The sequence below is a fragment of the Camelina sativa genome, chromosome 12 (genome assembly GCF_030686135.1).
Source record: "Camelina sativa cultivar CO46 ecotype springtype chromosome 12, ASM3068613v1".
NCBI classification, from domain to species: Eukaryota; Viridiplantae; Streptophyta; class Magnoliopsida; order Brassicales; family Brassicaceae; genus Camelina; species Camelina sativa.
This window is the reverse complement of record NC_141891.1, coordinates 37,666,250-37,682,418: the sequence shown is the minus strand read 5'-3', so window position 1 is coordinate 37,682,418 and position 16,169 is coordinate 37,666,250. Positions and strand designations below refer to the sequence as shown.

General features: G+C 41.0%; 2 non-coding genes across 2 annotated transcripts; one reads left to right on the top strand and one right to left on the bottom strand.

The window, feature by feature from the left end:
- Positions 1-646: 646 nt before the first annotated feature.
- Positions 647-753, top strand: LOC147933269 (small nucleolar RNA R71). The gene has a single exon (XR_015576912.1). It is a non-coding gene; the product is annotated as a small nucleolar RNA R71 (small nucleolar RNA).
- Positions 754-8,259: 7,506 nt separating this feature from the next.
- Positions 8,260-8,366, bottom strand: LOC147933268 (small nucleolar RNA R71). The gene has a single exon (XR_015576840.1). It is a non-coding gene; the product is annotated as a small nucleolar RNA R71 (small nucleolar RNA).
- Positions 8,367-16,169: the final 7,803 nt, after the last annotated feature.

Genomic DNA, 16,169 nt, shown 5'->3' with positions numbered 1-16,169 from the left:
AGTCTGAATAACTTGATTCTCTAGTTTCTTGACATGAATTTTCAATGCTTCTATCTTCCTATTCAGCTCAGTGTAGACATTGTCAATCTTTCCATTGAATGTCACTGTCAATTGCTCCTGTCCTTACAAAATCTGCTCAAGCATGGCTTCCATTCTACGCTCTGAAGAATTCTTAGGAGGTGGAGACGGATAAGATGAATTCCCATAGGTTCTTGTATAGCCATTGTTCTGTTGCTACTTCTGGTCACCATTGTAAGGTATGTTGCCTTGCTGATTACCGAATCTCTGTCCCTGATACCTAGCTCCATACACATAGTTGACATTCTCCTCTGTATTCTCTGGCTCTGGCTCAAATGTCTCAACTTCAGCAGCAAATTGGACTGACTTCTTACCCATAAGAAGATTGTGTACTGAATCCAGCTTAGCATTAATAGAAGCAAGCTGGTTTGTATCAAACTCTCCATGCAGTCTCTTTCTTTCAGCATCAGCTCTTTTAGTGCTATTGCTAGAAGCCAAATTCTCAATCAAAACTTCAGCATCTTCTGGAAATCTTGTCTTGAAGTTCCCATGACTTGCAGCATCCAAAGCTAACTGATACTTCTAGTCACACCCTCTAAAGAAGATACTCAACAGCTGTACCCTTGAAAAACCATGGTGTGGACAGTCCCTCTGATAAGCTTTGAATCTCACCTAAGCTGCCTTGAAAGCTTCATCATGTCCTTGCTTGAATGAAGAGATCTTGACTCTCAGCTCATCTGACATTGCATCATCATAGAAATGGTTGAGGAAAGCCACCTTGATATCATGCCAATTTGTCAAAGATCCAGCTGGCAACTGCTTCAACCACTGAGATGCCTCTCCTGCAGGTGAGTATGGGAAGAGCTTGCAGAATATGAAATCCTCAGTCACTCCATTAGCCTTGATACTAGTCACAAGATCTTCAAAGTGCTCAATGTGGTCCAAAGGCTTCTCATGGGGTAGGTTTGAGAAAGGTCTCTGTCCAACCAGTTGAAAGTACGCAGGTTTCAACTCAAAATCATTCCTCCGAAATGGGGGAGGAACAATAGCAGACCGGTTCTCATACACAAGATCAGCCTGGTTGTAGTCAGCAATGGTCCTGATCAAGTCCCGGTTTTGATCCTGTCTTCGAACTGGGTTCTGGACGTGGTTGGCAGCTCCACATACGTCTGCTGCAGGTGGGTGTCGATTGACATCCTCTGGTTGGTGTCGATCGACAGCAAGATTTGGCTCATCAACGACAGCAGCTTGCTGGTTCACAACAGCCTGCTCTTTGACAACAGGTTCAGCAATCACGTTGCCTTCTGCATCAAGCTTTTGGCCATGCTCATTGCGCAAGTGGCCCTCTTGATCCCTCAAAACACCATCCTCATCTCGCATCAAAATGACTGGGTTAACCATCTTTAAGGATTTGGTTGCTCTTCTGTTCTCACGCTCAAGTTTTCCCAACTCTTGGTTTGAAAGATTCACAGTAGGATCAGACTTGTTGCTCCTTGTGTGAGGTCTAGGAGGCATGCACCTGAAACACCAAAGAGAAGAAAAACCAAAACGTGTAAGTAGAAAATAAAAAGAAAAATTTAGACGAAATTAAAAACTCAAACCTAATGGTAGATCAAAGAGTCCCCGACAACGGCGCCAAAATTTGATATGCTCAAATTAACCCTAGAGCTACTCTCTCAAATTAAGAGATCAATGTAGTACTTAGGGGTCGAATTCCACAAAGACTCAAGACTACACAATAAATTATAAAGTTTTATAAAGCTAAACAAATTAATTTGAATTGAAATAACAATGCAAATTATTAAATAAAAGCTGTTGTAAGTTCAGAAGATCAAAAAGCTTGGTCTAGGGAATTCTTAGGAAATTATGAATATTAAATCAATCAATAAATTAGGATTCAAGCATTTAAGAACAGATCTTGAACTCTAAACACTTTTGTAAATTAAATCATTTCTCACTGCAAATAATACCTAAATTTAAAACCAGAAAATCCAAATCTCTTTGTAAAATTCTAGGTTAGAAATCAGCAATAAAATAATGTTTAGATTGTTCACAAAATTATTAAATCAAATCTCTTTGCAAGAAATAATTTTGCTCATCAAAAGGTTTAATCAGGAAAATAATTGTATTCTCATATCAATTTATTTTCCTAAAGTATTAATTCTAGGTGATCAATCAAGAATTAATATGAAGAACAGCCTATGATGAAGATCTAGAAAGAGAAAGAATCCTAAATAAACAGATCTAATAATTCATAAAATCCCTGTGAAAAACCCTAAACCTAACAATCAAACTACTCAGACATATATATTCAATGAAACACAAATCATCATTCTGAATAATAAGCAATAGATATTAAAAGAGTAAGAAGGGAGTTTAGAAATTCTTCTCTCAAAGAGTTCAGATCTCTCTCCAATAGCTCTCAAAAATCTTTCAGGGTTGCAGGAAAAATAAAACTTGATAGAATACAACTTAAGGGTTTTCAAAACCTAAAAATACTATTTATATGTCCTAAAACACGTCGGGGACTTGTATTGCAAATATGGAAAACTTCGGGCAACTTTGTAAAACTTCCAAAAGTTGGCTCTCTCTTCGGTTTAGACTTGGTGTCGACCGATGCTAAACAGTGTCGATCGATGCTCCCTTTCTGTTCTGACTCCAAGTTCGTTCCTTCTGAATTGATGCTCCAAAATGATCTAAATTGCTCCATTTTGCTCCTTTCATGCCAAAATCCTAGAAAACCTGTAAAGACTCAAAAACATCCTAGAATACACATCTAAAGACTCTAAAAGACTCCTTATATCATGGTTAAAAACCACAAAAACCATGATATATCAGTTCTCTTTGGTGAGGGTCTTTTGGGGCTTGTTGAGTCTGCTCATGTTCGTTCTGAGCTTCATTCTAACATCAAAAGTACTAAAGCAATCATAAGAGTGTTAGTTCAAGGCAAAAGATTCCTAGACTTACTTCACACCGTCCCGGTGTGAAAGAAAATCCAAGAAAAGAACGAATCCCACAAAGAAAATAAGAAAAAAAAAATGAAAAAGAAAAAGTAAGGACAAGAAACAAAAACCTGTGATCTCGCATCTGGTGTTGGAGTGGTGTTGGCAAGGGTGTGGACCGATCGGTCTCAGGGTGGTATCGACCGATCTGCAATATTATTGAACTTAGAGACACCCGCAGAAAACCACCAGGATTGGTCGATCTTTAAGGAGGATCAATCAATCCGAAGCTCCTGAAACAAAAAATTTCGCATCTTCTGCGTTTGGAACCTGTTCCTGAAAACACTTAACATCGGACATGATTTCACCGTAATAAATCCTAAAAACAAAATCAAAATCCTAAGACAAATAGAAATAAAAGGGTAAGCCAGCACAAACCCCATGGGTTACCTCCCATAAGCGCTTGTTTAAGGTCTATAGCTTGACCGCTCAACACAAAATGTTAATCATGAGTGTCAAATGGCTGAGCCAATGGACCTTTAGTCCTTCTCTTGTTAATGCAATAAATAATATGTGTCAAGTAACACATAATTATCCACGGCAAAACGATAAAATACACGTCAAGGAAGTTTACTACAAATGTAGCATATACTTTGAAAGATTCCTTGATGGTTGGATGCTCATGAGAATCAAATGCATTTTATGGAAAAATAAAGTCAATTTCAGGTTCAAATGAGGTTTTCACAAAATAATTAACTTCATCACCATTAATTTCATAAAACACAATATCCTCATTCATATAATCAACCTCAGGGTCCTTTGTTTCATGCAAAATTGTATCAATATCAAGAACACACCCTAGGTAAGATTCTTCAAGAAGAGAGCTCGATACATCAGGCATTGAAAACTCAAACTCGAGATCATGAACATTCAAAGCACAATGATATTCAATATCAAAAACATATTTCATGATAATCCCTAGCAAGTTTTCTGCTCTTAACATGTCTAGACGTTGAGACTCACATATCAAATCATAGCATTCATCAATGAGCAATGGAGTATCCACACTAGAAGTATCTTCAATGCATGGCATGTGAATATCCTCAAAATCATGAATTTCAAGGGTGGAAACGCATGTACCTTCTATTTGGCTTGGTGCAACCCAATATATTACCTTTTCGCAAGCAGGAGCTTCCCTAATTTCTGTGAAAGTGGGCTCCCTCCCTTCAAGTACTGCTCGATGTGAGATGAGATTCAACCGGATCATTGCTGCTAAGTTCCTCCTTGTCGTTGTTGGATGCTCCATGTAAAACTTATCCAACTTACCTTTTTGATCCGGTGTAAGAACACTCTCATCAAACGGTGGCTCCACATAAGGCTCATCTAGAATGTCTTCATCAAATGTGATCTCCTCTTCCTGTAGCCAATCATTGTAATCCATGGCCCCAAAAATATTTTTCATTTTTTTTTAATCTACAAAAAGAGGAAATAATAATAATTAGTAAAAACAAAAAGAAATCTTAGACTATACTCAATTTTAAAATCTCAAAGGCAATGTTTTGTCCCCGGCAACGGTCCCAAATTGATCAACAGGTCAATTAAAACCCAAAGTACACTCAACCACGATCTAGTAGTGTCGTCGTAGCACTTTAGGGTCGAATCCACAGAGACCAAGCAATTGCACTATGAAATTATCAATATCAAATATAGCTAAGACAAAAGAGGAAATTTGAGTAACAAGTAACTATCACAACGGAAAGTAAATATGTGTTTTAAATCAAAAGTTAAAACATTGGGTGCAGGGAATCATTAGGGATTATGATCACGAATTTAGATGGTTAGATAGGGATGCATTAAACACAATTCTTGAACCCAAATCACGTTTGTAAAGCTATCCTACTTTCGCAGCGATAACTATCTAAGCAATGAATTTACTAAATCCTAAACTTTCATTTGAATCCAGCAAATCAAGCAAGCATTAATAGGTTCTGGTTTGATCTGTTCACAGGATGCCTCAACTTCAACTTTCGTTGGCTAAGGTCCACCTGGCTCACCTATGTACTTTTCAAGCAATTCAACAACACTTTTGGTGCCCCGATGAATTAAACCTAAGATCTTAATCTAGGTGATCAATCTAGCTTCAGCATAAGAACAATAATAGATGAAGAACAATAAGATCAATCCCTAATCTAACAAACCTAGCATCAATTAATCACAGAAACCCTTCTGAAACCCTAAACCCAATTGAGAAACTACTCAGACATGGAGACGCAGAAACAGCAAATCAATAATGAAGAAAACATAATTGAGTTGCAAAAGAATAGAAATTGGGATTTAGAAATCTTCTCCAAAGTGTCAAGAAGGATTAGAGATCTTCTCCCAAAGCTCTCAATACAAAATAGTCTCAGAAAATAAAGCTTATGTCTCTGGAGGCCGTGCCTCAAACTTAAATATCAAAATAAAACCCTAAAAGTTGGTTTAAAACAAAAAAGGAAAAACTTGCTTCAGGTACGGGACTGGTCGATCCCGAATGTGGATCAGCCGATCTCGGATGCTTTTCTGCGTTTGCTCCATCTATTTGCTAGTCCGATCAGTTTTCAAAAAATTGACTTCAGATGCTTGTTTTCATCCCCAAAACACTCAGTTTCCTTCCAAAATAGCCTAGAACCTGTACAAACTCACAAAAGACTAAAAAGACTCTAAAAGCACACTTGGACCTAATAAAATACTCAAAACATGTGTAAAAACTATAGTTAAAACCCTATAAAATGCAGACGCATCATTAGTGTTGGGAGAATCATACATGGCAGTCAGGTCATTGTACCCAGAATCGATCTTGTTGCTCATCTCCGCAAATCGTTTTGCATTGTCCATTGCAGCCGATGCTTGACTTTGTATCATCTGCTTAATTAGGCCGCGTAGGTCAGCTTCGTGAGATTGGTTCTATGGTCCTTGTTGTGGTGGGAATCCAGGTGGTGCAACTGGTTGGTGGTAATTGCCAGGATACTGCTGCTCAGGAGCATAGCCTTGATTGTATTGCACAAAAGGTTTTTGCTTGCCTTGGTTGCCTTGGACCGCGGACGGGTAGATTTGGTCTTGAGGATTTGTAACATTCGGGTTACGGTATCACAGATTCGGGTTCGGTTTGTAGTTGTTGTAATGATAACACTCTAATTTACATGTTTTTAGCATCCTTTTTTGTCCATATTTTGCATTGTTCATACCTCTAACTTAGCATTTTTAGACCATTTACTGTAGGAATCAAGTTTTAGAGCATTTAGGGTGTTGCATTTCTGCATTTGCATATATTGGATGAAAACAGGTGCTAAAGAGCCAAAAATGGGGAAAAACAAGGACAACTCGAGCATTTACCCGAAGGAGCCATCGAGCTACAAGAACAAGTCCGAACCCCAACACGATCGAAGAGGATCCAAGAGCGCGAAGAGCAACCCGAAGATCCACCCGAGGAGTTACCCGACTCAAGCCTCGTGTTCCCCATCGAGTAGACCATCAGGCAAGTCTGGGAAGCTATGTCAAATGGGTTTCCATATATAAACCCCCTCTTTCCTTAGCTCGCAAACGAGCACGCCGCAGACCCTCAAACCAGAGAGCGAGAGCTTCTGTGAGAGAACTGAGCGACTCAACATATTTTTCTTGTTTTTGTACTTTTATTTTGTAGTTTTTCATAGGTCTTTCATCCCTACTCTTTTCTACTCTACTCTATCTTTTTAATAATGTCATTTTTTTTTATTTCTATGGCTTTATCATTCGTTTCTATGTCCGAGTAGTGTAGCAAAGTTTCTAGGGACGGGATAGATGATTAGGTGTTCTTGATCGGTTAGGATGCCTTAGTTGATTGTTATGATAGATAAATTTCCTTCTAGGTTGATGTTCTTAATGCGATTAACAGACCGACAGGTTGAGACTAGATCTAGGGCGTTTACAATGCTACAGGCTGAAAGGAGTAGATAAAATGCATGATTAGGTCAATGCTAGAGGTATACTTAACTTTGAGTGACAAAATCAGATAAGTCTAATGCCTGCTTGTTCATATTGCTAGTGCGACAGTATGGTAGTATGTTCAGGGTTGATTGTTACTAGTGCGACAGTGTGGTGACAAGGTTTTAGAGGTTCATTGTCTAGGAAATAATTGCTTGAGGCATGTAAGGCATCCGCATCGGTCTAGAACACTTAGGAAATTTCGTATTTCATTCCTTGCAGTTTCCTTACTTACTCGACCACTTACCCGATCAGGTACACGATAACCTGCATCGAGTAATACCTCGAGCTGTTCATAGTTCATTTTCATACTCGATCACCCCACTCGATCCTGTACTCGATTGCTTGCATCGAGTGCTTAGGTCGTGTGGTTTACTTGTTTATAATCTTTTACTCTGTTTATATTAGGACTGTTAGAACCAAACCCCCCTATTGCTTGGCTTGACTTGCTTGATTCTGATTGCATCCTATCTGCTAGCATAACAACCATTTGGATTGATAACCCTTTGTACTACAATGCATAGGGAATTGATACCCTTGGTGAAAACTAGTCTATCAATTTGGCGCCGTTGCCATTTGGTTGTTTTATTTTGCTATGTTTAGGATTTCAGGATTTGCTAGATCAAGTTCGTTTATTTATATTTGTTTCGGATACTGACTTGTTTGCTTTCGCCTTTGTTTGTTTTGACTTTCAGGTACAACCCGAGCACCCACCCGACCAGTCACTCGATCACCTGGATCGAGTTGATCCTCGAGTACACACTCGGATACTTGCTTGTGCATGCAAACACGATCCAGAGGTAGCCAGAACCTGTGTCCTTTCATCGACAACATCAACAGACCTTGGCTACTCAGACAACAACAAGTTCAACCGGAACTAGCAACCATTGAGGAGACGATGAATAATCAGAACGGTCCACCAGCTCCTCAAGCAAGGACCAACATAAGAGCAGGAGATACTCCGACTACTCACACTCAGAGGAATGGCATTGTGCCACCAGCTGTGCAGAACAACAATTTTGAGATCAAGAGTAGTCTCATCCAGATGATACAGAGCAACAAGTTTCATGGACTACCAATGGAGGACCCATTGGATCATCTGGATGAATTTGATAGGCTCCGTAGCCTAACAAAGATAAATAGAGTCAGTGAAGATGGATTCAAGCTCAGGCTTTTCCCATTCTCTTTGGGAGATAAAGCACACATCTGGGAGAAATTGCTCCCTAAGGAATCCATCACCACTTGGGAAGCGTGTAAGAAGGCATTCCTGGCCAAATTCTTCTCAAACTCCAGAACTGCAAGGCTGCGGAATGAAATTTTCAGCTTTGTACAGAAGAACAACGAAACGTTCAATGAAGCTTGGGAACGTTTCAAGGGGTACACAACTCGATGTCCACATCACGGTTTCAGTAATGCTTCATTTCTGAGCACACTATACCGAGGCGTGGTACCCAAGATACGGATGTTGCTGGACACCGTAAGCAATGGTAACTTCCTCAACAAGGATGTTGATGAAGGTTGGGACCTAGTTGAGAACTTGGCAATCTGATGGCAACTACAATGAGGAATATGATCGCTCTGTGCGATCTTTTAAAGAGGAAGATGCCAAGTACAAGAGGGACATGAAAGCCCTCAATGACAAGCTCGACCAACTCCTCAACCAGCAGAAGCATGTCCATGCTATATCAGAGGAAGAGCAGTTTCAACAACAAATGGGGAGACTATGCAGCTAGAGGATGTTAACTACATCAACAACCAAGGAGGTTACAACAGAGGGTACAACAACTTCAAGCCCAATCCGAATATGTCTTATCGGAACCCGAATGTTGCGAATCCTCAAGATCAAACCTACCCATCTGCAGTTCAAGGGAACCAGACCCAACAGAAGCCTTTTGTCCAGTACAACCAAGGCTATGCGCCTAAACAACAATTCCAAGGGACCTACAACCAACCACCAGGGTTCCAACAACACCAAGGTCCACCGAACCAGTCGCAAGAAGCTGAGTTACGTGGTCTTATTCAGCAACAGGCTACTGCTTCTATGGACATCACGAAACGATTCGTAGAAATGAGCAACAAGATCGACTCAGGATACAGTGACCTCAATGCCAAGTATGAATCACTCAACACAAAGGTTCGATACCTGGAAGGCCACCACAACAACCAACCCGCACCAAAGATCAATCAACTTCTGGGTAAAGCTGTTCAAAATCCCAAGGATTATGCGACTGCTCAAGCCATTTTCCTGGATGATGATTATGAGGACTACCTCATTGGGGACAGTGATGGTCAAGATGGGGAGGATGTGGACGACTCAATGAAGAATGAGGGCAAATACTATATATCCGAGTATGAACCCGAGCCTTCACCCGAAGAGACCGATCGAGTTGATGATTGAGCACTGGTTCGAGAATCACAAACTGACGAACAACCCAAAGTAGAACCCGATGACGTACACGATGGTGTTGATCGGATGATGCATCGAGTAGATGTTGAGAAAGGAGATCAGCCTCAACCACCTGCACTGATAGGAGGGGAGTTGGAGGAAAAGTTCAATGTTGCACTTGACATCCAGTTGGAGGCGCTTGCAGAGCGAATGGCTAAGCGAAAAGTTCCACCACTTAAGCTTTTGCCCCCACATGAGCTTCAGCAGGAAGCTGCAAAGGAAGCAGCTAGATTGGAGGATGAGCTTAAGGAGGCTATTAAGGAGATCGGATTTGAAATTCTGAGAAGTGGAATTTGTTTAGATCCTGAGGTATGAATTGAGGAAAAACTTGAAGATCCTGGCTCTTTCACATTGCCGTGTTCAATAGGATTTCGGATTTTCAAGAGCTGTTTGTGTGATCTTGGAGCTTCAGTCAGTATCATGCCGCTTTCAGTTGCTAACAAGCTGGGATTCACCGACTTCAAACAAAGTAAGCAGTATCTGGTTCTAGCTGATAGAACGGTAAGGCATCCGATTGGCATTTTGGAAAATCTGCCTCTAAGGATTGGGAGACTGGAAGTGCCTACCGACTTCATGATCCTGGATATGGATAAGGAACCGGATGATCCACTGATTCTAGGAAAGCCATTCTTGACAACAGTTGGTGCAGTAATCGAAGTGAAACGAGGCAAGATCAGGATAGAACATGGTGAGCACTTCAAGATGGAGTTTGATGTGAAGAAAGGGGTTAAGAGACCAACTATAGATGGTCAAGCTTTCTCCACCAGGACCAAACAAAGAAAGATGCTACATCTTGAAGAAGTCAACACCACATTTGCAATGAAACCTGGACAAAACCTGGTAAATCTTCTGGACCAGCCTACTGTAGTGGAGAGGAACCCAGAACCTCTTCCACATGGATCCCATGCTTAAGGAGCATGAAGAGTCAAGCTTAGTGACTTTAAACAAGCTCACTTGGGAGGAAGTCCCAAAGGTATCTTTTAATTTTAGTCTATTTGCTTTATTTACTTTTATTTAATTTTTCTATTTTTGCAAGTTTATTTCCAAAAAAAAAAAAAAAAAAAAAATTGGAAAATTAGGAAGAGGGAATTGGTAAACCCGAGGGTCAACCCGACACCGTACTCGACGCGCCTGGTCGTATCTCTGCTCGGGTAGCGAGTGGAGTCCGAATTCCGCAAGGAAGCCCACTCTCGGTGAAGCCCACCAACCAAAACCCTAGCCTATTTAAGGAGGTCGAACCCTTCTCCCTCTTCATCACCGATAAGTCTCCCTCATTCTCTTAAGCTTTTCAATTTCCATAAGTTTCTATTCTTCCCTCTCGATTCTAAGCTCATTCGATTTTCTTTGGAGACTAACCCTATTAATCCTAAGAACTAGCTTTACTTTTTCTTCTCAAGAAATCGACATGGAGCCAACTGCTAGAACCTACCAAAGGAAGGGAAGAAGATCCACCTCCGCCACTGCTACAACCGGAGGAGACGCCGCCGAAGTTCAACAACCCCAAGGAAGAGGAAATGTTCCACATTCCCGACCGTTAGGTGGACTTTTAGCCTCCCCAACCCGATGCACAACTCGATCCACCACCCGACCAGATGCTCGAGTAACCGATCAAGTAAGCCCCCGAGTTCGCACACCGAGTCCAATGGCGAGTGCTGTCCGCCGTTCTCCTCGACGTAGGGACCTGTCTACGTCCGAAAAGACTCTTACCGACCCTATGGAGGTCGATTCTGATGCTGGAAGAGAAGAACAAGGTGAGATCCAAACCTCTCGATCAAGGAGTAGAGCCACAATAGCAAGGGAGAAGAGACCGGCTTCGGAGAAGGCTGAGAAGGTGGTTGAGAGAGCAGTGGTGGAAGAAGATCAACACGCTGAGGAGGAGGAAAGAGAAAGAGAAGAGGAGCATCAAGAGAGGATCCGCCAAGCCTCGCGGAGGCTAAAGCAAAAGGAAGTCAACACTCCGGCGAGATTGTTCAAAGTCTTCCGGAAGATGAGCTTCGTTTGTACCCGATACCCTCACCGTGAGACAATGAAGCAATTGGGCATCGCTAGAGATGTTGAATTTCTGTTCGATATGTGCCACCTGGGCAATATGATGCGATCCCATTTGGAAGCTTATGAAGAGGAGACGGTCCACTTCCTTTCAACCCTAAAGCTGCACTATTTCGAGGACCACCCAACCCTACTACCCGATGGGGGGATCGGGTTCATCACCTTCTCCGTTTGGAACACGGAATACCGGCTGACTTTCAAGGAGATGGAGACGTTGTATGGCTTCAAGGCTGGTAGTGGGGAAGGTATGGAGGTCAGTAAGAAGGAGATGAGGTCCCTATGGCTGACAATAGGAGACAGGCATCCCTATAAGTCCACGAGCTCCAAATCTGCTCAAATAAGGAGCCCTGTTTTGAGGTATTTTCACAAGTCCCTCGCATGCACTCTTTTTGCTAGAAAAGTGACTGGGAATGTGAACGACCATGAGCTTCAGTTATTGGATGTTGCATTGTGTGACGTTTTGGATAGTGCTAGGGATGGAACACCGCTAGTAGGATACATAGCCGATACTAGTATGTTGTTCGTGCTACTCGATCAATTCCTGTACTTGAAATCGTGGGCTGTGAAAAGGAGAGAAGGAGGCGGAGAGATCTCTATTGGAGGACTAGTTACACCAATCTTAGTGGCGTGCGATGTGCCCTTGAAGGGGATTGTTCACGAACCAAGGTGGCTGGATACGGACTACCTCGTGCTGGCGAGATTCTTGGCCTATGAAAGGCCTAATGACATGACATTGTTCAAGTTTGTCCACCCAACTGCCGGAGCTGCTCAAATGGTTTTACCCAATGTCGTATACACCAAGGTTCGGTTAGGACAAAACATTAACTTTGCACCGCCGTTGGAAGAGCTGTACAACCCGGAAGAGGAATCCGAGGCTGAGAAGAGAGAAGAAACCGGGCAGCGACAAGGAGATAGCTCGGAAGAGTTTGATTTTGAGGAGTATACATGCTCTCAAAAGCAACCGGTTGGAGTGAGGGAAGCTCAAAAAAGGATCGGGTGGTTAAAAAAGATGAACAAGTTCTTGGTGAAGAAGGTGAATGATCTTGCCGGTTCAGTGAAGGTAATGGGAGGTCAGATCAAGGAGTTGCAAGACAAGGCAAGTTGTGCCTCAGCTCCTACCTCGGCACAAGCACCTACATGGATGGGGAGAAGCGGACCGCTAGGAGGAACTCGAGGACTGCCACCTCTTGAACCTCAAAGAGCATCATCATACGAGCCCCAACCGGAGGAGGACATCACCAGACCAGAAGCATCGAGGAAAAGCCATTCTGACGCCTACCCGACATCTAATCCGATGGGGTACACGATGCACTATCCGATGAACCCATCGAGCACCCAATCGGGTGATTATGCTGGACTTTTTCCTCCACCATACCAGATGCCATTTACGATGTCGTATACGATGCACCCTGCGAGTGGATACACTGGTGATCATTCTGGGCCTCTTCCGCCATTCCCGTCCTACAACCCGATGCCCTACCCGATAAGCTACGCGATCCCACCCTCAATCAACACCTCGGATGCTGGTCCGAGTAAGTCGTCCGTGCACATTATTGAGCTCTCTGACAAGCAAACACCGGCACCTGCTGAAGCCGGAGACGACCCTGGCTATACGTTGGCAAGTATGGAGGCTGCTGCAACCTCCTTTCTTCACCAACCCATGAGGTACCACATTCATCCAAATTTTGTAAATAACATTGCATTTAGTTGTATTCATTTTGTGTGATTCTTGGATTCTTTTCCAACTTTTATTTACACAGGGACTGTGTAATTTAAGTTTGGGGGAGGGTCCTAGAATGTATTTAACATTGTGTTTTATTTTCTTATTTTTATTATTTCAAATTTTTGCACGCTAGTTTTATTCATTTGAGTCTGCATCTATGTGGATTAAAAAACCCAAAAAAATTTGAAATTTCTATAAAAAAAAATAATAATAATAATAATAATAAAAAAAGAGTGTTCATGTAGTTGCATTTGCATATTAGGATTGAGTCTAGTTTGTTTCATATAGGATTGTTGCATATGCATCTTAGGGGACAATGATTAAAACCACCTTGTTTAAAAATCAAACCTTAGGATTGAAGCTATAGCCCTTAGTCACAGTTCATTGTTGCTAGATCAATCTTTGGAAAAAAATGAAAAATCTTTGCTTAGACCCTTTGTGTCGATTGAATGCTTCCTCCACTTGCTTGAACATTAGAACATCTCTATATTATTGGATTTAATTTGAACTTTAATTTTCTTGCTTATGGAACTTGAATACTTGCTCATGGTAACTCTAAAACTCGGGTTAGCACTCCACATTTTACCAATCTTTTCGTTAAACCCGATTCATTTGTCCTACCCATGAACCCAAACCTTTTTTTCAAACCTTGATGTGAATTGTTGAGTGAGGCCTTTTTCATTGTGCTATAGATTGTGAAACCTTGAGAGTATTGAGAACGACAAAGAACTGCCTCTTGATTTAGCTAAGTTAGATTTGAACTAGCTAATAGATTCGGTTTTGAAGGATAGGTGGTTATAATGTTTATTTGGGGATGGGTTGTGGAATAACAAAAAAAAAAGTCCCTAAGGTTAGAATTAATTAGCTCTAAGTCTCTAAGTAAAAAAAAAAAAAAAAGTTTTTGCTATAGTCTCCTAGAAAGAAAGAAAAAATAATATATGTATATTAGGAGTTTAGCAAAGAAAGAAAAAAAAAAAAAAAAGAGAGAAAAAAAAAGGAGAGATTAAGAGCTAGAAATTTAAAGTCTAAAAGTTTAAAACTTAGGGAGTAAAAAAAAAAAAAAAAAAAGGATTAAAATCAAGGGTGTGGGTAGTTAAATTCTAGGAGGTTTAAATAATATATATATATATATATTATGAATGAATGAGAAAAGGGTAGATCATCAAGAGTTAAGCTTTGTATGCCCAAATTGTTCTCAGTCTTAAATAGTTTTCACGACTGTCTAGCATTCCACTTTTTGAGAGAAACCACCTAAAGAATTTTCTTGAAACCATCTTATCAAAAAGCCTTACCCTTGAAACCGATTGAGCTTGATTCACCTTCCATTTGCAAGAATTCGCCAAACACTTAATTGATTGTGAAAGAGATGTTCCTTATCTTTAGTTGGAGGTTGAGCTAGATCGATGCATGGAAATAAGCATAGAAAAATATTTGTAAGTATGTTGATTGATCTTAGCACCATTAAACTATCTTTAAGGACTATAGCTTGCATCCGTCGGTTAGCATCTTAAGGTTATGAGTCCCCACTTTCAAACCGCACCTTCTTACATACTTGCTAGAGGACTAGCAAGATTTAAGTTTGGGGGTCTGATAACACTCTAATTTACATGTTTTTAGCATCCTTTTTTGTCTATATTTTGCATTGTTCATACCTCTAACTTAGCATTTTTAGACCATTTACTGTAGGAATCAAGTTTTAGAGCATTTAGGGTGTTGCATTTCTGCATTTGCATATATTGGATGAAAACAGGTGCTAAAGAGCCAAAAATGGGGAAAAACAAGGACAACTCGAGCATGTACCCGAAGGAGCCATCGAGCTACAAGAACAAGTCCGAACCCCAACACGATCGAAGAGGATCCAAGAGCGCGAAGAGCAACCCGAAGATCCACCCGAGGAGTTACCCGACTCAAGCCTCGTGTACCCCATCGAGTAGACCATCGGGCAGGTCTGGGAAGCTAGGTCAAATGGGTTTCCATATATAAACCCCCTCTTTCCCTAGCTCGCAAACGAGCACGCCGCAGACCCTCAAACCAGAGAGCGAGAGCTTCTATGAGAGAACTGAGCGACTCAACATATTTTTCTTGTTTTTGTACTTTTATTTTGTAGTTTTTCATAGATCTTGCATCCCTACTCTTTTCTACTCTACTCTATCTTTTTAATAATGTCATTTTTGTTTATTTCTATGGCTTTATCATTCGTTTCTATGTCCGAGTAGTGTAGCAAAGTTTCTAGGGATGGGATAGATGATTAGGTGTTCTTGATCAGTTAGGATGCCTTAGTTGATTGTTATGATAGATAAATTTCCTTCTAGGTTGATGTTCTTAATACGGTCAACAGACCGATAGGTTGAGACTAGATCTAGGGCGTTTACAATGCTACAGGCCGAAAGGAGTAGATAAAATGCTTGATTAGGTCAATGCTAGAGGTATACTTAACTTTGAGTGACAAAATCAGATAAGTCTAAGTATACTGACAAAAAAGAATTGTTCTTAATGCCTGCTTGGTCATATTGCTAGTGCGACAGTGTGGTAGTATGTTCAGGGTTGATTGTTACTAGTGCGACAGTGTGGTGACAAGTTTTTAGAGGTTCATTGTCTAGGAAATAATTGCTTGAGGCATGTAAGGCATCCGCATCGGTCTAGAACACTTAGGATTCGATTACCCCCATCCTTAGGAACTTTCGTATTTCATTCCTTGCATTTTCCTTACTTACTCAACCACTTACCCGATCAGGTACACGATAACCTGCATCGAGTAATACCTCGAGCTGTTCATAGTTCATTCGCATACTCGATCACCCCACTCGATCCTGTACTTGATTGCTTGCATCGAGTGCTTAGGTCGTGTGGTTTACTTGTTTATATTCTTTTACTCTGTTTATATTAGGACTGTTAGATAAAACCCTTATTATTGTTTGGCTTGACTTGCTCTGTTCTGATTGCATCCTATCTGCTAGCATAACAACCATTTGGATTGATAACCCTTTGTACT